Here is a 14,273-nt window from a genome sequence, read left to right as displayed (position 1 = left end):
TTTCGAGTCCCCCGAGCGGGACTCCAACGAAGGCACCCAGTCATTAAGAGCCCACGAGAGGCTCAGGGCACATTTGTGAATTTCGAGTCCCCAGAGCGGGACTCCCACATTAACGGGGGCATTTGTTTCGTGCCTGAGAGAGGCACACTTTCATTCAGAGAGCCTAGTGGAGATCCCCAGCTGCCCAGCACTTAGTGGGCAGCCGCTTCGTTTAGGCTTGCCCCTTTTCGCAATCTTCCTTTGTTTGCCTGCGCAGCCTGCCCTGACTTTTCTGGACACAGGGAGTTTCAGCCCCTGAGAGGCCAGTTGGCCTGGGGGACAGTTCTGGTGTTGTGCCCTTGCGTGGGGTACATGTTTATGCCCTCTGTGATATTTTGCGCAAATGTGATACCTGCCTAATGTCATTGCTGCATCATGTTTAATGTCTTTGTGCCTATACCTCTGAATGTATTGTAATGGTTAGGAGGTTGTTTTTCCTAGTATAGGTTATACTCGTGAGTTCATGGTTCCCTGCGTGATATTTTCCTAAGGTGGTTAGGGTTGCGTAGGTGGTACTTACCTTTTACCAGTGGTTACTGGTTGTGTGCTACATTTGCTATTTGGTGCTACAGTTATTATATGTTCTAAGTGTTATTCCTACAAAGTGCTAATTCTACCAAGTGCTAGTTCTAAAAGTGCTCATTCCTGACAGTGGTCCATGGGGCCCTGTCCCATGTACATAATCCCCTGTAAATTCCGCCCGTGTCTGTTGGCACATTGTAAAGTGTGTGTTTTATCTAATGTGTTTGGTATAATACAAAGGCTATTTTTATATATAACCTTGTGTGGAGTTTCCTTTGTGGTGGGCCTTGGGTGTTGTTGCTGGTTGCGCGCGCAAACACTTAACCTACATTGCCTCCGGGATAAGCCTTACTGCTCGCGTCACGTTACCTAGAGGGTCAGCAGGGGTTACATTTGGCGTATAACTCCTTTGCCCTGACTAGAGTGGTGGTTTCTGCCTGACTTTGGTGCAAGCCTTAGCCAACCGGAAATCCCATTTCTAACATTGGTGGCAGAGGAAGGGATCCGGATTTGTTTGCTCTGTACCGCAGTAGCAGCTGGCAGCACCACAAAACTCTGCATTTTAGATAATCACATTTTGGGGATTATTGTTTTTTTGAAGTTCCATTATTTCTTCTCCTAAGAGTGTCATTTTCAAATTGTGTCCAGTACATTTGTTCCCCGCCCCGCTCCAGAGTTTAGTACATGTGTCACGTGTGTTCAGGTTGAGAAATCAGGGGCGGTAGAAACTGCCTTACCAATCCGAGGGGGGGTTGTGTGTAGATGAATGGTGTATGGCACTAGACAAGTGAGTGTGAGTTCTCTGGGATAGGGAGCTTGCTGAATACTTTGTGAATTGTGTACTCTTGCTTCAGCTCAGATAGTTAAGTCCCCTGTGTTGCACGTATCTGTGAGCATCCTGCCAAGATGGAGTCTGCTTTTAATGTCTGGGGTCTGTTTATGCATGAGTTGAGAGAGTTTTGCGAAGAGAGACATCGCAGTGAATGAGTGAGACACCCAGTCCCAACTTAAGGATAACCTAATCCAATGGTAGAAGGATGACTGGGAACGTGAGCACAGTGAGGAAAGGGCCCAGGCCACACACCAGGAGGGTGGTGGGTCTGAGGGGAGCCCTGAGGAGTCTGACGAGGACGAAGAAAATGACAGCGCAGGGATGCCAGCAGATAGTGAAGACCCCATAGATAGGGTGTCCCTTGCTGGGTCCAGTGTAAGGGGCAGCATCCCATCCCTTCCCCTTTCCCTGTCCCCAGAGGAGTGGGAAGATAGGAGGAAAGAAAGGGAGCACCAGCTGGCTTTGGAACACCTCAGGTTAGAGCATGCCCAGGCGATGGAGCAGCTGGGTGTTAAGAAGCAACAGCTAGAGACCGAGAGGGTCTTAGCGCAGGAGAGGATAGAGGAGGCTGAGAGGGCCTTCACCAGAGAGAAATTACCTCTGGAGGGTAGACTATCCCCTGCGCGCAGTTATAGTTTTATGGACTCCCCAAGGATGGTTGAGTCCAGTGGTGGCAGCTATATAGAGGCTAGTGCAAGAAGTCCCATTCCCAGTTCCCAGAGTATTGTACCTGTTTCCCAACAAGAGGAGTATAGGTCGTTGTTGGCCGGAGTTGCGCCAGCACCTGTTGAGGTATGATTCCTTTTGCCCTTGGACGCTTGCCAAGGAAGCAGACTGCTGGGAAAGGGCCAGAGGTTCTGAGGAGTCATTGGTGAGTGATTCCAAAAGTAGTGGTTCAGGTATCTTTCAGCCCAGCGCGGTGGAAGAGGTTCAGAGTAGCCCAGCTAGGTGCCGGTATAGCAAGAGGGGTGTAGGGGCTTACTACCTGTCTCAGTGGAGTGGGAGTGAGTGTGTGACCTGGAGTCCCCAGATGCCGGAAGCCCTGTCTCAGAACCTGGGTGGTTTCTTAAGGGAACACCAGTTTGGGGACCTAGGCTGTCCTGTTAGTCCATTTGAGGAAGATCACCTAGTGTATAGAAGACCTGGAGCGTCTGTAAATAGAGCTCCAGTGGTTCTAGTGTCCAGCAGTGCTACTCCAGTTGGGAGGACACAGGAGTCCGAAGTGAGGAGTGAATGGGGGATGTGTTCCCCAGTGGAAGAACCAGTGGGTCAGGGACTACCCAGTTGGGCTAAGTTCCCGTGTAGTGACCATGGTGACACAACTTCTGTTCTGGGGGATCTTCCCGCACTGTCAGGTGGACAGGGGACCGGAGATCTGCGCCAGACAGACAGTCACACAACATATGAGTCATGTGTTAGCCTCAGGGGTTGGTGTGTAAGTCTCCAGAAGTCCAGGAGTGCCAGGCAATTATTCCACCAAAGGTTTTAGACCAGAGGTTGGGAGGCCAGGTTCAGGATCCGCCTGACCTGAAGGGTAGGACGTCTGTAACCAGCGTCCTCACCGGTTCATCTTCTAGGGGTACCACTCTAGTTGGGAGGGTGCAGAACTCTGGAAGGGGGTGCAGAGGGTGCCTCTGACTCCGGTGCAGCCTGAGGGGTTAAATCCTAGGTTGGGAGAATGGCATTCTAAGGGTACCTCTCAAAGGAGGAGGAACCCTAGGAGAAGAGGTAGGGGGAGGAGAGCCTTCCCTGTGACTCCTGGTCCGCCTGAGGGTGTAGACCCTAGGCTGGAGAACCAGTGGCAGTCTAGCCCTGTCCTACAGACAGGAAGAGTGGAGAATGGCTACTATGTACCAGGGGTTCCTACCCCCCACTCTGTGAATAGGCAGGGACCAGTGGCACCTGGGTGGCCCAGGGCCTGGTCCTGGCCGCGGACAGCTTGGGAGTACCAGTGGGGTAGCCCAGTTGTTCCAGACAGTGTTTTTAGAAGGAACCCCATGGGTTCACCGTGGCGTAGAACAGGAGGGTGTCCCTGCAGTTGCGGGCCCACGTCCGTGTTCTATTGCCCCAAGCAGGGAAGGCCATCACGGTGGTGATTGGTCTACCCTGTGTTTTGGCTGGAAGGGGGTTGTGTTGGACTTGGCTTCTGGTAGGTTCACCCCTAAACTTTTAGCTTTTTATGGTGACCCAGTGTTAGTTATTTTTGGCTTCTGCGCACTTTCACTGTGTCCCAGTGTAAAGTGCGTGCGCACTCTGAGTGCGTGTGGTGAGATTGGCCTGCCCTCCCATAGGTGCGGCATGAATGTGCCTAATGTGGAAATGCCACTTCTAGAAGTTGGTGTACCTGTGCAGTGAATGTGCTGGCTTGTGATTGGCTGGAGCTGGCTGGTGTGCCTTGCTCCTGGAGTCAGGATGGGTCTGCCCCGTGGTGAATGGGAGATCTGCATGTGTGATGTAGGGATGGGTGCACCTGGGACCTGAATAGGGCTGGGCTTCCCCCCACACAATGCTGGCTCCGGACCCTGTGGTGTGTCTGATGTGCCTGACCCACCTTGTGAATAACAAATCAACAAAAAGAGAGGTAGGAAAAGAAGTGAACACTCTTAGTCCCCACTGTAACTTGAAAGAAAACAACAAAAGAGTGTTCCTTGGTTTGGAGACACAAAAGTGAAGGAGCACAAGAGACCAACAACACCAATTAGGTTTGTTTAGAAAGCCCTCACTCACCGACCTGGTCGGTGACATGCTTCATCATCGGGCCCCACTGGGTGTGACCGAATGTCACCCCAGTGTGCTTCAACGCCAGATTTACTGCGGAGCGGGTAATGTGAAGGTGTGAGGGCTAAGTGGTGAGTTACGTGAACAGAGTGAAGTGGTGAGTTAAAAATGCCTTGTATGTATCAAAAATTGATTTAATGACTGATCATCAAGGGCAAAATTAAAAAATGTGTTGGTAAACACGGCCAACTAATTTGGATGGTCTGTTTCCAATAACATTAAGTGATAGTGAATGGTCAACATGTTTCTGCCAATGTTGGTATAGTTAACCTGGCATTCGTCAGGACCTAGAGTGAATAAACCCTGGCGGTATGGGCACGCTAAGGCCCACCCTACCAAAGGGCGTGAAAGTAAAAAATGTCTGTCGAAGTGCAAAATAAAGGGGGGCTTCACCGAGCAAAAAGGCGGGAGGCACACACCCTACTTGTCTCAAGGTTAGAGACAACAAAAATTAAATGCACTTCAAAAGGTGTTCCTGACCTAAAGAGGGGGGCCTGCTGCTGCTGGGCACCAGGAGCATACCGCCACTAGGGACTGCCTCCCTGCCTGGAGGGCCCTGTGAGCTGGATCCTGGGTCCAGCCTAGCCCCCCCCCTCCCTACCTTCCTACAGGACTTCGCCTGGACTTTTGGATTCCTGCCCGCCAGCCCGTGTGAAGCGCTGGCCTCCCCCTGCTGGAAATAGCGCATTCGCGCCTCTGGAGCGGTGATCTTGCCCTCAGAGATCCCCCAGCATGTGGGAGGATTCCCCCTCTTGTGCTAAGTTACGGCGCGGGTGCCCAACACGCTCATCTGCTGTTTTGGTCCCCCTAGCGCTTGGGAGCGCTCTCTGTTACTTTGCTCTAAGCCCCGTTTCATTTATTTATTTGTATGGGTGCCAACCCCGTTTTTAGTATGTAATCGTAACAGGAGCCTACCACGTGTTGTGCCGCCGAGGAGTGTGCTCTTAGGGCCACCGCGCTGCCCGTGGCGACCCGGAAGTACTTTGGCCCGAAACCGGAAGTCGACGGGAGCCCACCCCGCGCTCCGGAGCAAGGAGGCGAGGAGAGGCGTCCTTGGTGCAGAGGGAGGATGGGAGCCCACCCCACCTCCTAGGACGTCCCCGCCCCAGGAGCAGAGCCAGCACGACTGGAGGAGTCGGGAGGGAGAAGCGGAAGTGGGGGCTTGAGGCACGTTGCTGGTGCCTGCCTTCGCAGCTTTCCAGCCCCGTGCGGCCACCAGCAGAGAAGGGACCCATCAGGAGGACCCTCAGAGGAGTCCTGCAAAACCGGTGAGTTGTGCCCCCGGTCCGTGTTTTGAAGGGGGGGCGTCGGGCACATTGCCATTGCCCGCCTCTCCCCTCTGGCCGTTGCTGGGATGAAAGCCTGAGGGGCTCCACTGGTTTGGGGGACAGTTTCATTGAGGTTGAGCCGTCCTGGCGCTGAGGACATTCTTGTTCAGAGCCCACAAGGACTCCGGGGGCATTTGTTTACTTAGAGCCTGCAAGGCTCCCCTGAGGCCCCAGTTGCGTCTGTCGAGCCCATGAGAGGCTCCGGGGGCATTCAGTTTCTAGAGCCCATGAGGCTCAAACCGTGCACATTTCTTTAGAGCCCACGAGGCTCAGGGGGCATTTGCATATTTCGAGTCCACCGAGCGGGACTCCAACGAAGGCACCCAGTCATTAAGAGCCCACGAGAGGCTCAGGGCACATTTGTGAATTCCGAGTCCCCAGAGCGGGACTCCCACAGTAACGGGGGCATTTGTTTCGTGCCTGAGAGAGGCACACTTTCATTCAGAGAGCCCAGAGGAGATCCCCAGCTGCCCTGTACTTAGTGGGCAGCTGCTTCGTTTAGGCTTGCCCCTTTTCGCAATCTTCCTTTGGTTGCCTGCGCAGCCTGCCCTGACTTTTCTGGACACAGGACATTTCAGCCCCTGAGAGGCCAGTTGGCCTGGGGGACAGTTCTGATGTTGTGCCTTTGCGTGGGGTAAATGTTTATGCCCTCTGTGATATTTTGCACAAATGTGATACCTGCCTAATGTCATTGCTGCATCATGTGTAATGTCTTTGTGCCTATACCTCTGAATGTATTGTGAGGCTTAGGAGGTTGTTTTTCCTAGTATAGGTTATACTCGTGAGTTCATGGTTCCCTGCGTGATATTTTCCTATGGTGGCTAGGGTTGCGTAGGTGGTACTTACCTTTTACCAGTGGTTACTGGTTGTGTGCTACATTTGCTATTTGGTGCTACAGTTATTATATGTGCTATGTTCTAAGTGTTATTCCTACAAAGTGCTAATTCTACCAAGTGCTAGTTCTAAAAGTGCTCATTCCTGACAGTGGTCCATGTGGCCCTGTCCCATGTACATAATCCCCTGTAAATTCCGCCCGTGCCTGTTGGCACATTGTAAAGTGTGTGTTTTATCTAATGTGTTTGGTATAATACAAAGGCTATTTTTATATATAACCTTGTGTGGAGTTTCCTTTGTGGTGGGCCTTGGGTGTTGTTGCTGGGTGCGCGCGCAAACACTTAACCTACAGTGCCTCCGGGATAAGCCTTACTACTCGTGTCACGTTACCTAGAGGGTGAGCAGGGGTTATCTTTGGCGTGTAACTCCCTTGCCCTGACTAGAGTGGTGGTTTCTGCCTGACTTTGGCGCAAGCCTTAGCCAAAAGGAAATCCCATTTCTAACAATCCGGTTTAGGAGACACCGTATTGCAGAGACACAAATCCAGAGCCCATTCAAAACTGCAATCCAGGCAGTGCAAAACAGGCTGCACGCACATAAAGTACGAAAACCGGAAAGATAAAGCATATGCCACACTCAAAGTAGTCAGAGGCAGCGATCCATAGTATTCAAGCATCCGGTTACGAAGTTGGAGCTGCCGGGGCAGGTTGTCGTAGGGCACAGAATGTGCAACTATCTTTGAGCAAGCAAATTAACAGCAGTACACTGGCAGCCAGGGCGAGAATTAAGGGTAAACCACCGAAGACGCTGGAAAAAATAGAATAAAAAAATGTTGGTATCACATCAAATATAGTTTGGAATGAAGTCACAAGGCCAGAACGTACTACCTTAAAAAAGTGTGCCAAGCCTGTGGTCGACGAGGCATTGAATATAGTTTGAATCAACGCTCCAAAATGCAGGAGGAGATCAGTATTCGGAAGGGCATGTACCTCAGTACGAGTGTTAGCCACATGAAGGACGAATGTTTCACGTGCGGATGTAAGGGCGACTTTTTTTTTTAGACAAAAGAACCCCTATTCGACTCATCTTTTTGAACTCTGCTTTCAAGGTCGGAATGGAAGGCCAGATGGAAATATCGAGCTTCCAATGCGGAGGAGGGAACAGAACATTTTTACAAAAAACTACACGTTGGGAGACAATCACTATGTACGGAATCTCTGCCAGCATACCACAGCAATCTTCATTATTTAAAAGTAGATAACTACTGTTTGCTAACAACGGGAAAGTCAGTGTAATAACCGGGACGGGTTTACCTTTTAAACTACAGGCCAAATTCGGGCTTCTGAATTACAAGAGCCTTGCAATTGTATATTCCTACAGACCAATGAGTGATCGGGTGTGGAAGTGTAATCTTCACCTTTTAAATAAACCTCCTTTCCTTCTCTCAAGCACCTATAGGTAAAGGGTAGAGACCAAACTTCATGGAGATATGCGCTACCAACCTGGTTCATATCTGCCTATGGCATAATGTTTCATGCATGCTTCGAATTTAAAGAGTGGAAAAGGTAGCGTTATTAATCCATGAAAAAGCAAAACTGCAGAATTTGTTTCGGCCACAGAAAACGGTAAAGGTTCTAACTTTTCAATATGCAATAGTGAAAATGTTGCATCTTTTATTGACATAAATTGTTGTTTAACAGTCATATTAAATGGTAAAAATAGCGAAGAAGTGTTCATATAGTCCCAATGCACTTTCCCAGCCTTCAACGTTTGTAAAGTGCATGCAAACTGCATAATAGAATGCAATTGATTTTGACCATGGTACAAAACTGAGACATCATCTTGCGCAATATCAACGACAGAAGAAACAATATTATCTAATGTGTAAATTAGGGAAGAAAGTGTGTTAATGCTATTATCTACAACTGTGAGCACTTTTTCTAAATTAGCTTGATCAATGGCCCTTAACCTAGAAGCAGCTTCAATTTGGGACAGTTTCCACACTTTGTTGTAAATAGCATATATCCATCTTTTGGATCTGCCAGTTGCAGGACCTTTCACAAAGTCATTCAAGTCAACATCGTCAGTCAGTTTAGACAAATGGAGTTTAACTGCCGCTAAGGTGGAGTGTTTGAGCCAGTTCTGACATATCTTGCCTACAGAATAGGTACTGACAGGATGGTCACTCTCGAAACGAGGTTCCACCCTAACCTTTGTATAGCCAGGGGCTAAACCCAGAAAATGATGCTGGCATGAATCTGCACTCCTTTGCCATAACAACGGACCTTGGGGATCCAAACTGGAAATGCTAACAGAGTCTGTAAATCCCTAAGGGAACGACTTCCATTTGGAGTATTCTCCCAAATGAGGAATAGAAGGGCATTTAATTTTTTAGACTTAGCCAATCCAAAGAAGGTGGTTTGTGAACTAGTTGAATTCAGAAACAACATATGGTTCGGGATGAGACATGCATGATGCAAAGCCTCAGTGCCTTACACTTGCCAATTTTTAGAGCCCCAAACAGATTTAAGATCAATAGTATCTTTCCACAGCTTGTAGCCTCCTATTGCCAATTGGTCGATAAAGGACTTTGAATACAACAATTTAGTGTGGGTAAGTCTAACTTTGGAAGAGGACTTCTCAGTCATCTTAAAATAAAATGCACCAGGGTTAGATTGATTAAAACCAGTAAAGTAAGAAAACTTTTTCAAGAGAGTTTTGGAGCTGCCTTCAACAGGAGTGGGACAATGTTCCCATTGTGTGTAATTAACCACATTCCTAAATGTGTTTGCCTTGTGCAGACAATGATTGCCATAGTGTTGGTAACAAAATAAGTCAGCATAATTTGCAGAATCTAAATACAAATCTACAGCATCAAAGGCAGCATAATATTTCAAATCAGAAAATAGAACCTCTACGGCTTGGACGTCCCAATCATTAGAGTGTATATTTTGTTTAACCACATCCCCCATGGAAACACGAAGTACATTAGGGACATTAAGAACCTCGGTGCTTTTTTAAACCAAACAACAAAAATCGAAACTTTTGAGGGGGACTGATGTGGTAGAGTCAGAATCAAATGAAAAACGTGGCTGGTTAGCCACACATGTCTGTAAATCGGGCATCGATAAGTCTGTGGGGTAAGTGTACTCAGTATCATCAAGGGTATCACCAGCCGGTGGATTCAATAAAGGATTTGTAACTGTAGACATCTCAATGGCAACGTCAGGGCCGGTGTTAATTGCCGGAGCCAAAACAAAATCTTTCAGCATTGCTGGACAAGCGACCGCAGGTGTCATACTAAGAAGAATCGGCCACTCTGTGTAGTTTGACATTGTCAATGGAGATGTACCTGTTTTCCTTACGACCAGGAAGTGGAGGTAAAATGACTGTTCTTGCACTATGCACACCAAGCACAAGAACTGGAGCACAATATGAGTGGCCAAAATCCTTCTTGTTCTCGACCTTCTCTCGGACCAATTCACCAACTCGGGGTAGCCAGCCAACTACTGGAATCTGCAATGCAGCATCAGTTGTGGAGGAAAAATGTTCCTTTGCAAGACTTTCACAGGTCTTTTGTAGATTCTGGAAAACAGCACAATTTTCATCTACGTCAAAGGGAGCGGCAGACGCCACCTGGTCTAGACCCTCAAGGCCCGGAACAAACATTTTGATGCCAAAGAGCATTTCGTATGGGGTCCGCTCACCCAGAGACCTTCTAGGGAGAATATTAAGTGCACGTTGAGCGGTATTGAGGTGGGCTAGCCAGTTCCGGCCTGTACCTGAAACCCTAGCTGTCAAGGATTGCTTTAAGTCACGGTTCATCTGCTCCACAACACTATTGCCCTCAGGCCTGTATGGAGACGAAAATATGACTTGGACCCCCAATGATGCATGGCATCCTTGTACGCCTTAGAGGCGAACGCCGGACCCTGGTCCGAATGAAAGGTACCACATGCAAAAATTCCCACGAAGACACGCAAATCCCTTACGACAGTTCTAGAATCAGTACTCCTTTGGGGCCACACCCACACAAAGCACATGCAAGAAACAACTGCAACTAAGATGTACTTATACAAAGTATCAGAAGAGAAAGGACCGCAGTGATCTAAATAAACACACCCAAGTGGTTTATTAGATATATACAACTGCGTCTGGAGCAGGCGTGCAGCAGTTGAAGGTTTAATCTGCTGGCAAATGTCACAATGAAGGACATAATCACGCGTTTGTTTGTACAATCCGCACCACCAGTAACGCTGTTGTAAAAGAGATACAGTCACAGAGAACCCGGCATGAGCGGATGCCATACCCTCATGAGTAGCTGTTATCAGTGAGGACCTGTGGTCCGCATTGGGAATTAATCTGTCACCAACATCGTTAATTCTCACATAAGGAACTTTATCAGGACTTAAGTGATAAGAGTATTTAGAAGGGAAACCTCTAGGGTAATTACTTCCCTTCTCTGTTGCGGCAATAGCTGGCAAGATGTCATCATCAATCTTACTTTTGGAACGTGTAACTGCTGCAATTGCATATGTCGCTACCTGGTCTTTGCTGCCTCATCAGCAAGTCTATTGCCAGCAGCGTGAACTCCGACACGCTGATGACCAAGAGTATGACTCACAAACACGAGTGGCAGACGCTCTTTATGCTCAGCCACTTGAACCCAGATCATTTTATGTTTTATTGTGCTGCCTTTGGAAACAAGATAGTCATTTGAGTCCAAAAGAACAAATTGTCATTGTAAGACTGAACACAGTAGTAGGAATCCATCATGATAAGAGTAGTCACACTAGGATCAGCATACTCCAGTGCACGCATTAGAGCATGAAGTTCTGCCAATTGGGCGGTTCAGTTCCCTAATGTCTGTGTAAACACGACATCAGACTTGAATTCTCCATTCACCATAGTACCAACCACTATTGCGCAGGTCAAAGAATAAGCATGCTTTGACCCTGTTGCCGGTTGCGCCGAACAGTCAGTGTAAATGATACAATGGTAATCCTCCAGCGGGTGCATGGTCAGAGGAGCTGGATGAACAAATTCATACTGCAAATACTCCTGAGTCTGCAAAGAGGAGTTGAAAATGAACATGACGTCCGGAGACATCAAGGATGTAGCCCATTGTATCCACCGTGGGTGCAAAGCTTTTGAATGTGGTACACTGGCTTTCGTCACTGCCTCAAAGCCAGGATACGGAGTAACAACCAATAAGCGTTTCCCCTGCAACAGTGCACGTTCTTTCAGAATTGCCATTTGCACTGCTGGCAAAACTTTTTCCACAGTGGAAAACCGCAGCTCAGCCGAGGTGTACAAGTGTGACTTGTAAGTCATAGGGACTGTGTCACCCTCATTAAAGGTCAGGTACGTGAAACCCACCGCCCCATGGAGGATTCTTATCACCAGGTTGGTGTGGTTATCACGAGTCAATAAGAATTTAGATTCTAGAAGATCAGCCTGCAAAGATTGCAAAATGGCTGAATGTGCAGGCAGCCAGCATGATTTGGAGAAAGTAGGTTGTACCAAAGCGTAAAGAGGCTTGATACGCTGGGCATATTCGGGAATGTAAGTATGCCTGAAATTCAAAAAGCCCAGTAAAGACTGTAGTTTCTTCAGTGTTGTTGGAGCGCGCAACTGTGCACATTTCTCCAGGAAGTGAGGTGCTAAACCTCGACCTACATTGTTGAGCTCATTGTCCAGGAACAAACTGTGTACTCTGCAATGTGAGATTTTGTAAAGTTGAATTTGTAACCGAAGTCCGCAAACTGACAAATTTTGCGGTCAACGCTACACAGATGCGGCCATAATTCGTCGTCTGTGAGATAGATGTCATCCACATACGAACATGCATCCGGGTCGAGTTTCTCTAAAAGAGAGACAATGCGGGCGGCAAAGACGCCTGGACTGTTCTTATAGCCCATAGCCAATCTTCTGAACTGTCTTTGTTTGCCACCGCAGGTAAAAGCTGTCCATTGACTACTATTAGAGGACAGGTTATGGTCGAAAAAGCCAGTGGATATGTCAAGTGTGGTCTTGAACCTTTTACGCACAAGACTATCCACAAGGGCAGAAATGTGAGTATTTTGTACTGCGCAGGTCTGACACTGAGAGTTTAAGTGCCAGTAATCCAATACTAAATGGTACGACCCATCAGGCTTGGTCACAGTAAAAAGAGGGTTATTCATCGGAGAAACACACGTTTCAATCACACCTTGATATTCCAATTGTTCAAAGATTTCTGCCACCGGAGCTTTCGCTTCACGCCACATGGGGTATTGGGGTTGAGGCTGTGGCATAGACCGCAATGGTATCTCATGTTGGGGGGGAAAATTTGTCCCAGCCACTGTGAGTATGGAACAAAGCTGGTGCAAGCACCTTAGCCCACTCTTCTGCAAAATGTAGAGCCTGCTCCTTCGGCACTGTGTGCGTAAAACTAGGGAGGATTACCTCCTCCCTTAGCGGAGCGGCTCAAACAAAAGGTGGGGGCCAGTCGGCCTCCGCCAACAAACTGTCATAGGTAGTCATTAGTTTCTCCCAAAATATCCCCTTTACAGTACGTTGTATGTCACCTTCAATTAAAAGGACGATTTCAAAAAGTCTTTCAGGGGGAGCCACTCTAGTGTCAGCCGTCTCAACAACAACGAACGTGTCAGTTGCTATCACCTTCAGAAGTGGACGCAATGCTTCCAGACTATGGAAATTTCCGCTGCGCTATGTAGTAGCGTCAGGTTCCGAAGCTGTGTTCTCACTATGCTTGGCATATCTCACTGTTAAAGCTGCAACTTTCTTTTTCTGAAACTGGGGTCTTTGATGTGAAGAGTCATCCTGCTTGCCTTTACCGTCTACCTTGCGGGGCTGGTGAAAATCCTGTGTTTCTCAACAGGAGTCGTGTTAGGAAATACCGCCTCCAGTTGGTCAAATTTCTCAGCAAGCCAGAGAGGCATATCATCCTTATCTTGGGGGCACTTGCCCATAACCAAATTAACCATGACAGGATTCATTTTGATCCCGGCTAGTCTAACTGGACGCATCGCAGCACCAGGCGGTCCCACCTGGACGTTGCTTGTCACATATTGAACTACAGCGTGGTTCAGTCTAATCAAAGAGGTATAGAGCACCCGCAACTCCTCAATAGTGACTGTGTTATAACGCGATGCGGTGTGTAACCGGCCAAAACCGGCCACATGGCCCCTGGAAAGACAAAGGGACCAACCGCACCGCTGTTAAAGATTGGGGAAGGGCGCCATCAAACCAAACGCGATGCTGTCATGCATTAATAGGGATCTCCAGAGTCCTATACGGGGTGTAGTGTAGAGGCACGGCTGTGGGATATAAACGTGAAACAGACCAGAATTTGCTTCAACAGCAGGAAAGGTGACCCATGAGTAAAAGAGCTCAAATGGGTATGCTGCCTCAGCACTCACCACAAAAACAGCGGCCAAGCCATCCACCGTGACGCCATACGTCTGCAAATGATTGCAGAAGGCCACCCTACTGTGCTGTGGGATGTCAACGTCAGCCATAAAGACATGGAAAAGAACAAGAACAATGCAAAGTAATGTAGCACGACTGGGTAGTAACTCAAGAAAAACCCTTTTGAATTATCAAGCTTGAATGAGCTATTTAACTATAGGTAGGTTTATCCGTCACCACTGTCAACCGGAAACAATAGTGAGGGGGTCGTGGACCGATATAATCACTACTCGATAGTCTCAAAATAAGACCACTAAGTTGGGTGCACCATGTTGCAGGGATTCTGCTCAGACACAGAACTGTGCACAGAGACCCAGGACCTCAGTGAATTGTGGCGGACCAAAAAACTCACCTCAATACCTAGAACCCCTAACCGACTAGCATCAGTGTCACATTAGCTCTTCATCCTATAGCAAAGGAACCTATGATTAGACAACCCAGAACATGCAACTTAAGTTATACTCAGG

The sequence above is a fragment of the Lissotriton vulgaris genome, chromosome 8 (genome assembly GCF_964263255.1).
Source record: "Lissotriton vulgaris chromosome 8, aLisVul1.2, whole genome shotgun sequence".
In the NCBI taxonomy this organism is placed as follows: Eukaryota; Metazoa; Chordata; class Amphibia; order Caudata; family Salamandridae; genus Lissotriton; species Lissotriton vulgaris.
Note: the sequence above shows the minus strand (reverse complement) of the source record.